Here is a 14,188-nt window from a genome sequence, read left to right as displayed (position 1 = left end):
GGTTTTATAAGTTGACGTATGACCTGGCTAGAAGGAAATAATATTTTTTTCAAGATATAGGCCAACTTTTTCCACGTGAAAGAAGCGTACACGCTGTATCCATGCGGAAGAGGACCGCGTAGCTGGCACGCCAGGTGTGTGGTAGTTTGTAGAAAGCGAGAAACGAGCAACCCTCTTTTGATGTCCGATGGTAGCTAGTCCAACGTAGGTAGGCAGCTGTTGCACGTTCCACTACGAGATTATAAAGAGCTGTACCGTGAAACGATGCTTCGATGAAAATTCTCGACACTTTCAACTATGCTCCGCGTATACACAAAAACAGTAATATCCTCTCGTTTTTCGCGCTTCTCGTTACAAAGTTCCAGAGTTTCGGTATTCTATTCCGTTTCGTTATGGGAGATTCGGTCTGCTGTTGAAATTTTTTTGCTGCATAATTCTTGCTGCGCGAGTATGCATCATTCACGCCACTCCAACATTTCTATACAGTCTCGAGCAGGCGGGACAATTTTAATTTTCGTTGGAATATGTCGAATATATATGGAATATATGCATTAGACCTCACAAAAGACAGACATTTCTCGATCTACGGATCCAATAAGGGCGATTTGATAAGGAAAGAGAAAGCTAGTCAATGAATGTCAATCAAGCAATGCGTATCGCGTAGACCCACGTCATTCATATTCACTTCCTCCGTAAACTCGCTTTAATCAGTTACATGGAAGAGAATCAGTTAATCCGTCGTTCGGAATTACCAATCTCTTGAACGCGACACTTTCTTTATTTAGAATTTCCTATATCTTCACTCATCTTCATTAAAAATAAATTACATTGTATTTACGTTTGAAAGGATCGAAACCGAAACCGATTTAATTGAAATTGACTTGTCCTTACTAATGTTTAATTCTCTATTTACTGTAGCTTCTGGGGGTTCGTATTATGTGGAAACAAAAATTGTCACGTACCAAGCAATCCAGCAATTTCCAAACGATAATTCACGCTCGGTTCTCGAATCGAGCGTGACTAAGACAGATTAGCGGACACCGAGAGATACGAGGCTCTATCCCGGTCGAAAATTATGTAACACGTGGAGAAATACGTTCGAATGAACATTGACCGGAATGGCGGGCTCGTCTATTCTCGATATCGATGTCCCATAGACGGGTTAAATCGTTCGCACACACCGCGAACGTTTCTAATAACCAGATAATTTCGCAACGATAATACAATCCAGACCTCGATCTATGATCTCACCCTGTTCACCGGGGTATAGCGTGCTACTTCGAATTAGTTTTGGATAATTTCCAGCACTTTGTAACTAGCATACTAACAAACGATCGTGTGCTTTATACGAATAAAACGCTCGTCGTCGCGTGTAATTTGGATAAAATCCAAAGCGTTACGGGATTTCGTCCGTTATCATTTTATTCCAAATAAGAACGCGATTATATTCGGAGTTTCCTGGTTCCTTGCACGATGCATTCTTAACGATAACGCTAGAATTCTTTTCGCCCATTAGGGAAATCGATAAGCAGAGGTGAAATATCGCTTCTTCGTTAAAAGTACAGGTAGGTATACGCGTAGGATTCTTCGGCATTAACGGTACAAAGAAAGGTACTGGCCGACACTTCGCAAACAAGTTGGACTCTGAAACTGTGTCATTGGAAACACAACCGACCATCGCAGGACTATGGCTTATTTCCGATATAACGAGTATATAACAGGATTGATAATGACTATATGAAGGTCAGGCCAGGTGATAGTCTGTGCAAAGCGATTAAGAGGGGCTCCCTTAATGCGGCGAAAGGTAGGAAGGTAGGTAGGTTAGCGACAGCTGTTACTCGTCCCTGCACGAGAGGCCATACATCAGAGCTATACATTAGACAGCGTGTTTGGATCGTTTAACGCGGTTCAGCAAGTGGACCCTTCCACGAGGTTGCAGCCTGGACCAGGCCTGCGTTACCTCCGACATCGTCGTCGGGGGCAGCATGTGCCTGGACAAAGAGCTCATTCAGCCACGGACAATGGCCTTGGCTGGAGAGGCCGCTGCAACAAGCCTGCCTCCTGCCTGTCCGCCTGTGCCTTCTCTGTCTTCTCTGCACATGGCCTGCAATCAAGCTTTCAGAATACTATTTTTCCACTCGATCCGACATATCGGGCAATCGTCATCGATTAATTAACACATTCACGACCATTTTGTATCGAATCGATTTCATCAGGTTGAACGCAGATTAACAACGACAATTATTCCGTATTGAATCGATTCGACCGGATTGAATGGTAATGTGTATTGTTTTAGTATAATGGTGTACAGGGAGACTATGTTAGAATATGATTTCGAGATTAGGAAAATTCAATTATGTAAGCAAATTCAAATATTGTGGTTGTGCGATGAATGTGACGACAAATTATTGAAAGAAACAAAGAGATACTAAGGTTGCTATTTTGTCTTTTCCTTGAATCGTCACGTCTGTCCTACGCGACGAAGGTTGCTAACTGCTTTCTCGATAATGCAAGTACCGTTTTTCTGTCCATTCTATTGTCTTCGTCGACCGAGGCTATGAACGAGTGACAGAATGCAAGTCTAACGGATCGAAAGTCGACAAATGAAGAAAGAGATCGAAAGATGTCAGTGAAGTTTCGCATGGACAAATAGAAAGGAAGGAAGGATAGAAAAAGAGGAGCGTTCGTGTTCCCTTTTTCCGTCCATTTCGAAAAGCCCTTTTAGCGAGCAATTTACAGACTGGCTCTCAGACCTGCTATACCGTACAGCGTACAGCAACTGACGGTGCGCGAAAGCGAGAGCGAAAAGGAAAGAAAACGAATTCGCTCGCCGAAGCGGGAAAGTGAATCGACGCCACTGTTCACGACCGAGCATGCCTCGTTTATGCTCTTTCTTTCTCTTCTGCTTACCTTCTCGCGGCAAAATGTAACCTCAATCGCATGGTTGCAACAGTGTCTCACGTAGACCAATGATCTCTGTCTAATCTAGTGATAATTCTTAGTTGAAATGTTTTAGTAATGTAGAAAAATAAAAGACTGAAAAACATCGCTAATAAGAAAAATAATATCGTAACTATTCCCTCCTAGCAACTTATCTATTTCGTCTCAGATATCTTCAGTTTATCGTATCTATTTTAATTTCTATTTCCATTTCGATTGCTTAAGCTCTGTTCGTTTTTTCAAATGGTTTCATTAAAATTCGCAAAAGCGAAGACGCAACAGTTGCGTCTATAACCTACCAACGAGAGTCAGATAGCTAAGTTTCAGATAATTAACCGTTTGAGTCCCACGGGTCATTGAAAGAATAGGGCCGAAAAATCCCGAACTTGTTTTAATCAATTGCGAAGAGAAACAAGCGATACAATAGCGCTCGTCACATTTGTTACTTTATGGAATATATCTATATTATTATATATGTGTACTATTAGTTTATAAATATTTCAAGTCTTGTTCAATAAAAATTATTGAGAAGAAAACTATGAAATGCAAAATACCGTTAGTCGTCAGTAGCGTTCAAATGTACTGGGACCTTTCGACACAAAATCTAAACAGCGCGATCAGGCTACTTGAGATTCAAACAGTTAACCTCTTAGATACGATACGCCACTATAGTGATTTTCGTGGATGTCATGTTATATTACGACGCGCCACTATAGTGGTTCACTCTACTGATTCATTCGCTTACCGTTTGAACCGTTTGAACCGTCTGATCTTCTTCATTTGTCTTGCTTCACACTTTTTTTGCCCTCACAACATTTTATAACAGTGTTAACAATATACAGACAACATATGGTCTTTGTTTTTGACATGCCAGTGTCAGGTATTAATTGTTGCTTTTCGTTAAAATAAATATACCATTATTAGATGCTCTTTTTAACATGCCGATCCTTATCCTTATAATTTTTTAGAATCTTCAACCTCAAAATGTCGCTTCAAAATGGAAAATTAAGAACAATTTGACAGACACTATCGCGCTATGAGTGTGAAAATTGTAACGTGGGTCTATGTGTCGTACTGTGCTTTAAAATATATCGCACTCAATTATATTATTAATTATTAAAGTAAATTATTAAAGTTAAAGTATATGCATCGCATTTTTAAGAAAAATTATAATTTAGTTATCAAAAACTTCGTTCCAATGTGCTTGGGTGAAAACGGCATTATCCGTCACACATTACAGTGATGTATCGTTTACGCGTAATTCGCGTCAAACTCTACCGTACAGAGAAACAACCCCGCGCAAAAGCCGTACCTAAGAGATTAAGAGGACACAACGTATGCGTGAATATCAGCAAACGTATTAAATCGCTACTTCGTTAGAACTGCAAAGAATTTGAAAAGTTTGATACGCAAAGATAACACGCACGTGTGGCGAATCGGCTTAATTCACGCGGACATTCCATTAGAAACAACGGCGAACTTTAATTTCCGTTGAAAAATCGCAAACTCGTTACCTCGTCCCGTTAATTAATCGCGTCCGGAACAGCAAAAACCGTTCCAATCTTTTTTCTAAACGGATTAACACTTGTTGATCGAGATACGCACGTTCCAGGCTGTCGCTGGTTTAATCGTGGCGCGTTTATCGTCACGCGAACGCACAGAGCAAGCGTTTATGTTCGCTGTACAATAGTCAACGTGTTTCTTAGGAGGAACATCAGCGAGTTTGATTAATACGTGTTTTCTGTTCGCATTATCGGATATCCTCTCCGAATGAAAACGATAGGAAAGTAGTCGATGCAGCAGCTATTACGGTGTCTCTCGATCGCGGTCGCTATTCTTTTCATTTTCACCTCGTTACTGCTCGGAAAGAACTTTCGCTGGAGTACGTAATAAAATCCTTGCTGGTTCCCCTCTCTCTGTCGCGCTCGCCGCTAGAAGGGAGCACTTCAGAAGAGTTTATATCGCGGATCTGGTATACACCATCGGCGCGCGTCTGGCAAAAGAAAGGCATGCCACTTAAAAAGGGCGTGGTGTGCTTTCTCGTGTTCCACGGGAATAAGTACATCGTAAATACGTGTTATTCCTCTGTGAACGTTTCGACCACTGTGCGAATGCGATTCGTGGAAAAACAGTGCGATCGTGGCTCGACTACGAAAGAAAAGAGAAGTCTAACCAAATAAACTCTTCGTTTCGGTAGAAAACTACTTGAAACTCGCGGGTCTCTAATAAAAACTTGCGCTTATACCTACATTCACGTGCTACACGTTAGCGCTGCAAATATCAATGACAGTATCGTTTACTTTGACAAAATCTTTCGTCAAGTAAATATAAGAAACATGTAATAGTTGCAAACTTTTGATTGGTAGCATCCAACTTGTATTTTTGTAAATTTCTTCCTTTCGTTACCTAAGTCATACTTAAGTCATACTAAGTCATAAAAAAGTAAATTCCAAAGATACAGTTAGAAGGTACCATTTTTTATTTATAGAATAGATCAGCATAGTTATGAGCGACTCGTGTGTGACATCATAGACGAAGACGAAGTCAACATCGATTGAAATCATATGCATTTTTAAATAACATAACTGCCGGTCGTGCCTCGTTTGCCAGAAAAGACAGTAACCTGGTAAACGAAGCGGTTTATACTTAACCGCTAATTTAATTCTCATTGCACTCCACTTTCATCGCGTAAACGATCCCATTTCAATTTTAAATCGATTTTAACAACTTTCTCGTTGTAAAAATTGCACATATATCACGAGAAGCAACAAACACCCAAGTATTAAGAGTCGTTAACGTAACTAACAACGTTGTAACTCGGTTACGTTACCGTTGCTCCGTTATACAAACTCGTTACCAAGTAATCTGATAACGAGCTAGTCAATTAATTAAACGCGATATGAACTTATTGTGACGCGAATTGTATCAAATTCCAAACCAGCCAATAACCGCGTCATCGAAATTGCTCGTCCGGCCGCTTCTCAAACCGCGCCATGTTTAAAATAACTATCCGCTTCTCAGCTGACCTAAACCACGCGATACAGCAAATATAGACAGTTATGTAGCAAACTAGAGAAAAGAAATGGCACTAAAGGCGTATCGAGCATGCGTACAGTATTTGAAAGGACTTCGCAGAGTCCCATTCTTCTTCTAGGTACTGGTTGCATGAGCCGACAGAAAAACGGAGACAGACAGGACAGCGTGAGATGCTAAACAAATGAGAAAACCGCAGGTAGAGAGATAGAAAGAGAAAGAAGTTAGTGGACAAGGGGCATCGGGCCCCTTGAGAGGAAGCGCAAGGAGAAGGAGACGAGGGGATAATCGACGGGAGATCGCGGCGAGAGAGGAGAGAAAATAAAGAAAAGAGTAAAAATCGGGCGAGGTGAAGGAATGCTCGGCCTTGGCGCCTACCGGCTGCTCGAAGAGGCCTCGCAACCTCGTCTGTCCGAGGAGGCTAAGGATAGAAGTCGCATCGCGCCGCGACTCTCCTCATGTAGGTACTTAGGTACTCGGAGAGCAACATTTTCACCAGTGTGGGAGTGTATGTACTCGCCGAGAGCAGCCGGTCGTGACAATGAAACTCGCGGACGATGAAAAGGAGGCGAGATTACGTAGGGTAGAATCGCTCCAATCCGAAAGAGGATTGACTGCACTCTGGTCTAGATGGCTAGACATGTTGGAGATGGCGCGTTTGGCGATATCTTGGTGTTTAATACCTCGATGAAATGTTCGCAAATATTAATAAAAGCGATGCAATTTTACAGTCGAGAAGAAGTTTAGAGTGGAAAAGAGTTTTAAGTGGAAGACAGGCTGATCTGTCGATCAACCAATTGTAATATCAGCCTTTTGTGATGGCAGTCAATAAAGTCAATGAGGCGAGCTAAAGGAAAATGCCTTGGATGAAAATTCTATAATAGGATTCGTAGAATAGTAGGGTTCACAAAGTATTGTGAACTATCTGCTTTGTCATGCACGTTAAAGACTTCTTCTCGACCGAACACTACATGGTGAACGTAGTTCACCAAAGAAGCTAAGGTACATGGTACGCGTTACCTCATCGAGTTACCAACAGATGTGCGGATGTTGTAACAAAATATATTTATAGAAGTCACATTTTTTGGCGGTAACGCGTGCGTTAAGTAGTTAGATCGGTGTAGTCGATTATAAATCCTGTCTTATTGATTTTTCAAGTACGAGCGTACCTACACGCTAAAATAAGATTGACGTCGTCCATTTATACATTCCTACACTCCATCTATTTATACGTTACAGGAGTTTATGGATAGAACGAAATTCTTTACCTTGCACCCTCGTATGTTATTCTTAACGTTCATTAGCTACACCGCCAGCGATAGTCATCGAATTTGATTTGATATTTCATCAGGCCGATAACCATCTGACGTTTATTAGATTCCGCCGCCAATTCTGCCGAAATTTATGCCGACGGCTTTAATAACGCCTGAGCGAGTGCACGATGAATTTAAATTGAACGCAGCAATGTACCACGGCGCCGCCGTGAAACGTGTATTTCGAAAATGGCGCGCGTTCGCAGGCTTTCGTAAGCGACCACGTAAAAAGAATTTACCGACGCGCGCGCAGTTACTCGTATCGTTATCTCTAAAACATCGACGCTTTTTACTGCGAAATGCACGGATAGATTTCAACTAGAACTTTTTCCATCTGCAACGCATCAATGATTTCTTTGTGAACGGAAATGGTATCGACCGCAATTCTGTTTCAGATACTTTCATTTCTCAGAAAGTAAGAACTGGCAGATCATTTTCTTACGTTCCGAAAAACGACGATGAAAAATCTTAAGAAAGATACCGCAGAAAATTATCGATATTTGTACGCATCCTGCTAGGAAAATAATCCAACGATACGTGAATGAGAACGAACGGAAAGGAAAACAGAATATAAAAGTCCTACCCAGCATTCCAAGCTCGTAATTTATGAACGTTGATAATTGAATTTCGTAGCATCGAGTACAGAGAGAACGGTTGTTACGAAATTTTCTTCCAATTATGAAACTGGTGAGTCGATAGCGTTCGAGCGAACGTAACGGAAGGCTTCGACAGTAAAATGTTTCCTCGTTCGTTCGGCTTTGTTAGCGTGCACCACGGCCCACGGATTCTAAGCCAGCTATAAAGAAAATCTCGGACGAAGGGGAACGCCGACAGATATTACCAGCGCCAGGCTAAAAAATTTGCGATCCCACTATGGTCTTACATATGCGACGAAAGTGAAAGAGACGCCGCTGTTTCCGTATTCGGTAATTATAGAGACTTCATGGCCGTAAGAAAATCAAGATAGTACGATAAATTGTAGAAAATAAGATTAACAATGGGAATTCGCACGAACTTTATTTTTATAAATAATGAGACGAGTTTTATTACGTTTAATCGGGGCAACTAAAATTAATGAAACTAGATGTCGATCACTTGGCCCCGATTTATAAACGACAAAAATTCGCATGCCCTATTTTTATGATCGCGTTAACGGAGGTGGATTCACGCGTTTGTGTTTGAAAAAGAGTAAATTAATTTCGACGCTAGACGGAACAAAGTAGAGAGATGGTATATAAATTTACACATCAACTCTGGCTGTCTCAACTTTGGATACGGGAGCCCGCTTAACCTGAAAGAACGGCGAGTTTTCCCGACGAAATTTGATTTACGACAAATGGGTTTGTGTTGGAGCACCAACCACGGATAACTTGACCTACGGACCCAATGCACATACGAGAGAACAAGAGTTTTTCACTTGATCTATATACCGTCGAATTTACCCACACCATTCATTTCGGGCATTTTTTTATTCTGTTCGCTTATTCACAAAGTTACTTCAATCTCCACCGTTTTACAATTCATGATTTAGTACTAAGCATGTATACAATTTTCGATCTAACGAACACCCGTTTATTGTTGCGGAAAAGTCTGAACTCGTAACGATCGTTAATTATACAATATTGTATTAAACCAATTACCATCGAGCCGCATTTACGAGGACCGAAACAAAATAACCAGAGACTGCCTCGTAGTAATTAAAGAAAACTACTTTTCAGATAAGACTCGACCCTAACCTTTTTAAACGCGCCATCATAAGCCGTGCTCTTATCTTAAGATTGCATTATTAATTTGTCTGGCCAGTCTTCATTAACCAGGCACAGGAACTTTAACTCGAGCAAAGACTACAAAGCCTCGATCGTTCGATCTCCGACGGAATTCCATTACGTAGAATCAATTAGACCGTAGGAGCTCGAAGTTGCGTTTTTTAAGTGCTGCTCGATGTCACGTTTCATCGTCGAAGTCGTATGAATCGATCGCTTGAGCCGCATTTTTCGTTTTCGGAGAAAGCATTTCTCGAAACGGTGTTCCAAGCGATGTGTTGCATCTTGCATTCAGCTCCGGTTTTCGATGCTCGATTGCATGTAGCAGTGATGCAAATGCATCGTGACACAGTTAAACAGGGAGAAAAAGGAAAAAGAGCGGATAAAGGGAGGAAGGAGGGAGAAAGAAAAAGAAAGGAAATTCTAAAAAGCATTACTTTGCGCTTTCGAGGGACGTTCATCGAAATCCATCAGGCACACGATTTTCATCGCATGAGTACCGGGGCTTGCAACGACGCGAGTCGAAAACGCAACTCGCTCGCCTTTTTTCGATGGCTTTCAAGTATCAAACGCCAACGCTTTTCGAGAGACGAAGAGCGATCGTGATTCGCGAACGAGATGAAAGAACCAAAAAAGGAAAGAAAATACCGACGAGTCAGTCGAGCAACGAAGTTCTTCAGGGAGACTGGCGGACACGAATGTAATGATCTTACTCCTTTTGAGCATGAGTCTAATATATCAATTCAGACCTCTTAACGAGTAATTGTTTCAGATCGAAAGAAATCTGGTTTTGAGGTATACGAGTTACTGCGCACGAGACTGCAGGAAGACCCAGATCGTATGTACGTATAAAACTGTACGAAGGTGAAACGAATCTAGTAAGTCGATGCTCGAAAAGCATTTCGATCGAGTCACGTTACCGAGCTACGTTATGTAAGTCATTGTCGTCGTAACGATTTAAATCGATACATCTGATCCCACTAAACCACGATATTCAAGGTTGCATGTTCAATTCGATTACAAGAAACGTGCTATGTAAACGAAAATTCCTCGATTGCTTCACGAATAATCGCTGATACGTACTTGGAAATTTTGAAGCCGTTCTTTCGACAGCACGAAATACTTTCTTGGCTACTGAAAGAAAGCTAAAATTTACCGTAACTTCCGACCTAAACCTGAGTGAATCCACGCCTTCGGTAAAGTCACTGCCAATGAGACCGTGAAGCGATTTCGGCGATGCCAAAAAACACTACGACAAAATCGTTAATGGACCATCGAAGTATGGAGTGTACAATTCTGGTTACTTGTCGCGGACCGCGTGTTAATTTAGGCCGTAAAATTAGTGATCGTCCAAGGCTGCTTTATTTCTGACTCGAAGTCTGGCGCGAAAGCAACATCTTACGGACGCGTACGCAGACACAGAGAAACAAAAAGCTCTTTTCCCTTGTACGACTTTCGTCGAGATTTTTCTCGCGTGTGTTGGAAAATTGCGTGCAACGTGAATTTTTAACGAGAACTTTTGGACGAACTTGTAGCTGCGAACGTGTATCCACCGGTTACACAGAAATAACGTTTTTCCGGGTGAGCGACTCGAACAAACGGAAACCTACGCTATTGTAACAAATAAATCTTTGGAGCGCGATCCCGGTGCTCGATTCGGTTCAGTTCGATTATCGAGCAGAAGTCGAACCGAAAGCGCGCTAGTTCGCCAATAAAAGAGAAAAGTGAACCGTCTCGGTCCAACGAGCGAACGGCGACGAGTGCGTGTTCCGTCTACCATAATTTGCTTTCGACATTCTTGATCTTTATCTCGGCCGTGCGTACGTACTGGAAATTTAATTTCTACGGAGAATTTTATTTCTTTGGAGAATTGAAACGCTAAACAGCGAACAATCGAAGAGTTTGCGGCAACAAGGTATATAAACAAATACAAATATAACGAATACATTCTTATCGTATTAATGTAACTTAATCCAGCATAGGTTCTCCAATTTTGCGAATGTAAAGCGTAAAATATATTTTATGGAGGCTCTCATATCTTTCAATATGCTGTGAAGATCTTTTATCTGCTTCTTCGGAGAACCTGTCTAACTTCCACTTTATTAGAGTGAACGTGTATGTATAGGCTTGGACGTGTTGAGTGAAAGCGGACATTTCGTGAAAAATCGATTGTAAGTGAGCTCTGTACGAGGACGAAGGAGAAAGAGAGTCGATCTACGAGGTGTGGCACTAAATCGGACTTTAAATTGTATCCGCTTTGTTTCCTTGTTTCCATTCATCATTACGGACGCAGCGTTTATATCCGTAATAGTATCCTCTATTCTCGTCAAAGCTGTGAATTTTACTTTTCCATGGGGGAACATTAATTTCTGGAATAATACCTACGATCTACTCCTCCGTATCAGACATTTACATCCGTCGCCTACGAACACCGCCGAAGAAGGTCAAATTTGTATGACATTTCGCCTACTTTGAACAGTACTTTAATTAAAGTTGCGCAAATTAACGATATTTAATATCGCGATTTAATAACACGAACAAAATTTAATCACGGACAGAACTAGCCGCGAATGGCTCTAATTGAATACCTCTCGTTCGCGGGATCAATAAATCGGGCGATAAAATTTCTCGAGCGACCTGACGACGATTTATTCCCTCTCGATTGGTCGAATGGTGGATGCACCCGGTATATATCGCGAAGGGAAGTTCTCGGAGTCGAGTCGAGCTCACTCGTAGAGGTTGTAGATCAGAAGAGAATTACGAACAGAGGGAAAGAGACACAGAAGGGGTAGGAGAAAAGGAACAGGAGAGATGGAAGGAAGAAGGGAACACAGAGGAGGGGGCGGAAGAAAGAGGGAAGCCAAAGGAGAAAGAGAAGCCCGATAGTGCCACCACGTGCATCGACCGAGGTCTTTGTCTCTGGATACCACCGGTGGTTGGCCGATTCCTCTCTCTTTGCTAGGCTACTTTTTTAGGCACACGAGGTCCCGGTTCCACGACTAACTAGCTCTATATCTTGCGTATCGAACGTTGCTCTGATCAAGATATCGGATATGGCAAACCAAAAAATATTCCATGCCAGGATTAATCGCTGAAACCACGAAGGATCTTCAACCTGCTGCATTATCGCGTATTCTTTCAATCAAACCGAAATCAATCGATGTTTCTAGAAGTTAGATACACATTGTTTTTCCATTCAGCAAGTGTATATCGATTTCGATTTGACTCTAATATATAGAGTTTCAGACAGCTGGCGCCAAACTTCGGTATATATTACTTAACAAAACTAGTAAGAAAGTTTCAATAGATATGTGTCCATTTACTCGTTTCAAAGTTACAAGACTTTTTCATCGATCAAATATCGACTGTCTCTGCTTACAGCGTTGACGACAGATTACAATTACAACTCACAACGTTCGATATGACTTCCATTCGTTCAAATACATGTTTCGGCTTCCTTATAGAATCATTATTTCAATACCACAACTTTCTGAAAGAGTCCGTACAAACAGTCTAAATAAGAATCTCTAGAGGCACAAAGCGAGATCGATGGACGGTGCGCAAAAGATTGAAAGAGCGAAGCACTCGGAGACACGAGCCGACGGTGTCTTTTAAAGACCGAGAGAAGCAAAGAAAAATTTCCCGATATTTATCGGGGCCGGTGTGGGAGTCACAACAGAAGTGAACAGCAGTGACATCGAAAGCACCTCGAGCGCGATACTCCAGCGAGGCAAATAATCGAGCAGTCGCGGCGATGGCCAGACCCGGTTTAAAAGCATCTGACGATGTCAGTGACGGACATTTATTGACACAACATTCGCGGATCGTAGCCAGCCGCGCTGGTTATCGACTGCACAAGTGCACAATGACGGACATCCACTGGTCGAAGAAAACACGTGACTCGATCCCTCTCATCGTTCCTCTCTGTTTCGTCCCGAAGCTTCCATCTGGCTGCGCCGCGCAGCCCGGACCCGCTCTTCTCTTTCTCCGTTCTAGCAAAACCAATTGCGTGTTTCGTGCTTCTCGGTAACCGGCCGACCTATCGTCCAAACTAATTACAAGCCACGCTTTCCATCGAGAAACAAACGACGGCTCGCTGGCTCTCCGTCTGCGTTTATCATGGGCTTTCTGCCAGAGAATCGCGTCCGGGAATTGCGTGGCAAGAGAAATGAAAGTGAAAAACCGTGCAGAGACTATTTAAGCTCAATTTCTGATACCTTCCAAACTTCGCACATATCTACACCTGCTTCCATGCATAGCATCTTTTTCTATCTTCTTCAAAATTTTAAAAGTATCTCTTGCCTTAGTACTTATACTTTTAGGAGAATTTGATTGATCTATCAACTAATCTTAAAAGAGTTACTTTAAACAATTATTAAGATTTGCGCTTAATAGTTTTCCTCCAGTTTAATCATAAAGCGATCAAAATTTTTGCTCAAGTTCTATTCCTTCAGTCGTATCCAGAAAAATTCGGATATGCGGAAATATCTGCATTTCAATAGTTTCAATTCCTCCCTCCCCAATAACATTAAACCGATTCTTGTGCAGGAATTTATTGGTTTACCATTTGTAACAACTAATGATTATATATTTTCCTACAGGCACAAGCGTGCGGGGAGCGCGTTAATTAATTACGAGATATTCACGGTTCGAATTCCGTCACAAAAATGTTGACATTCCAGAGGATCGGCGATTCGATGCACGACGATTTGTCGAATGAACGTTACAAATACTCGACGAATGCGATACGTCGGGGTTGCAGTTCCTAATGAAGCCTCACTGAGTAGCTTTTGCGTCACTTCGATAATTTGACTACGCATTTGCCTTTTACCCTTAACCTTTTGCACGAGTCACGAATAATGCGATAATTTACATTGTTTGATGCGATATTGTTCGCGTTCATTCGAGTCTTTGCGTTAACATCAGAGAAATTCCAATAATTAATATTTGTACATGCAGCATCAGATACGCAAGTAGATACCACTTTTTTCATGGTACCACTGTTTATGACTCATTGAAACAATAGGAGAGAACAGTCAGGCTTACGTTTCAATTAAAACTTTAGCCATGTACGTCAGTAACCGCGTTTCCTCCTGCCGTAAACTAAAAAGTTTCGTTTTCTACCGTTCTACTCCACCG

At 41.7% G+C, this 14,188-nt stretch overlaps 2 protein-coding genes across 15 annotated transcripts in view; both read right to left on the bottom strand.

The window, feature by feature from the left end:
• LOC126873846 (RNA-binding protein Musashi homolog 2) overlaps nt 1-14,188 on the bottom strand; it is a 134,834-nt gene that overhangs the window by 45,358 nt on the left and 75,288 nt on the right. The window lies entirely within an intron of this gene.
• The window catches only part of LOC126873848 (cell death abnormality protein 1-like), a 112,921-nt gene that overhangs the window by 70,363 nt on the left and 28,370 nt on the right, over nt 1-14,188 (bottom strand). The gene's annotated exons all lie outside the window — the stretch shown is intronic.

Source organism: Bombus huntii, chromosome 15, assembly GCF_024542735.1.
Source record: "Bombus huntii isolate Logan2020A chromosome 15, iyBomHunt1.1, whole genome shotgun sequence".
Lineage (NCBI taxonomy): Eukaryota > Metazoa > Arthropoda > Insecta > Hymenoptera > Apidae > Bombus > Bombus huntii.
This window is presented reverse-complemented; position numbering and strand designations above follow the sequence as displayed.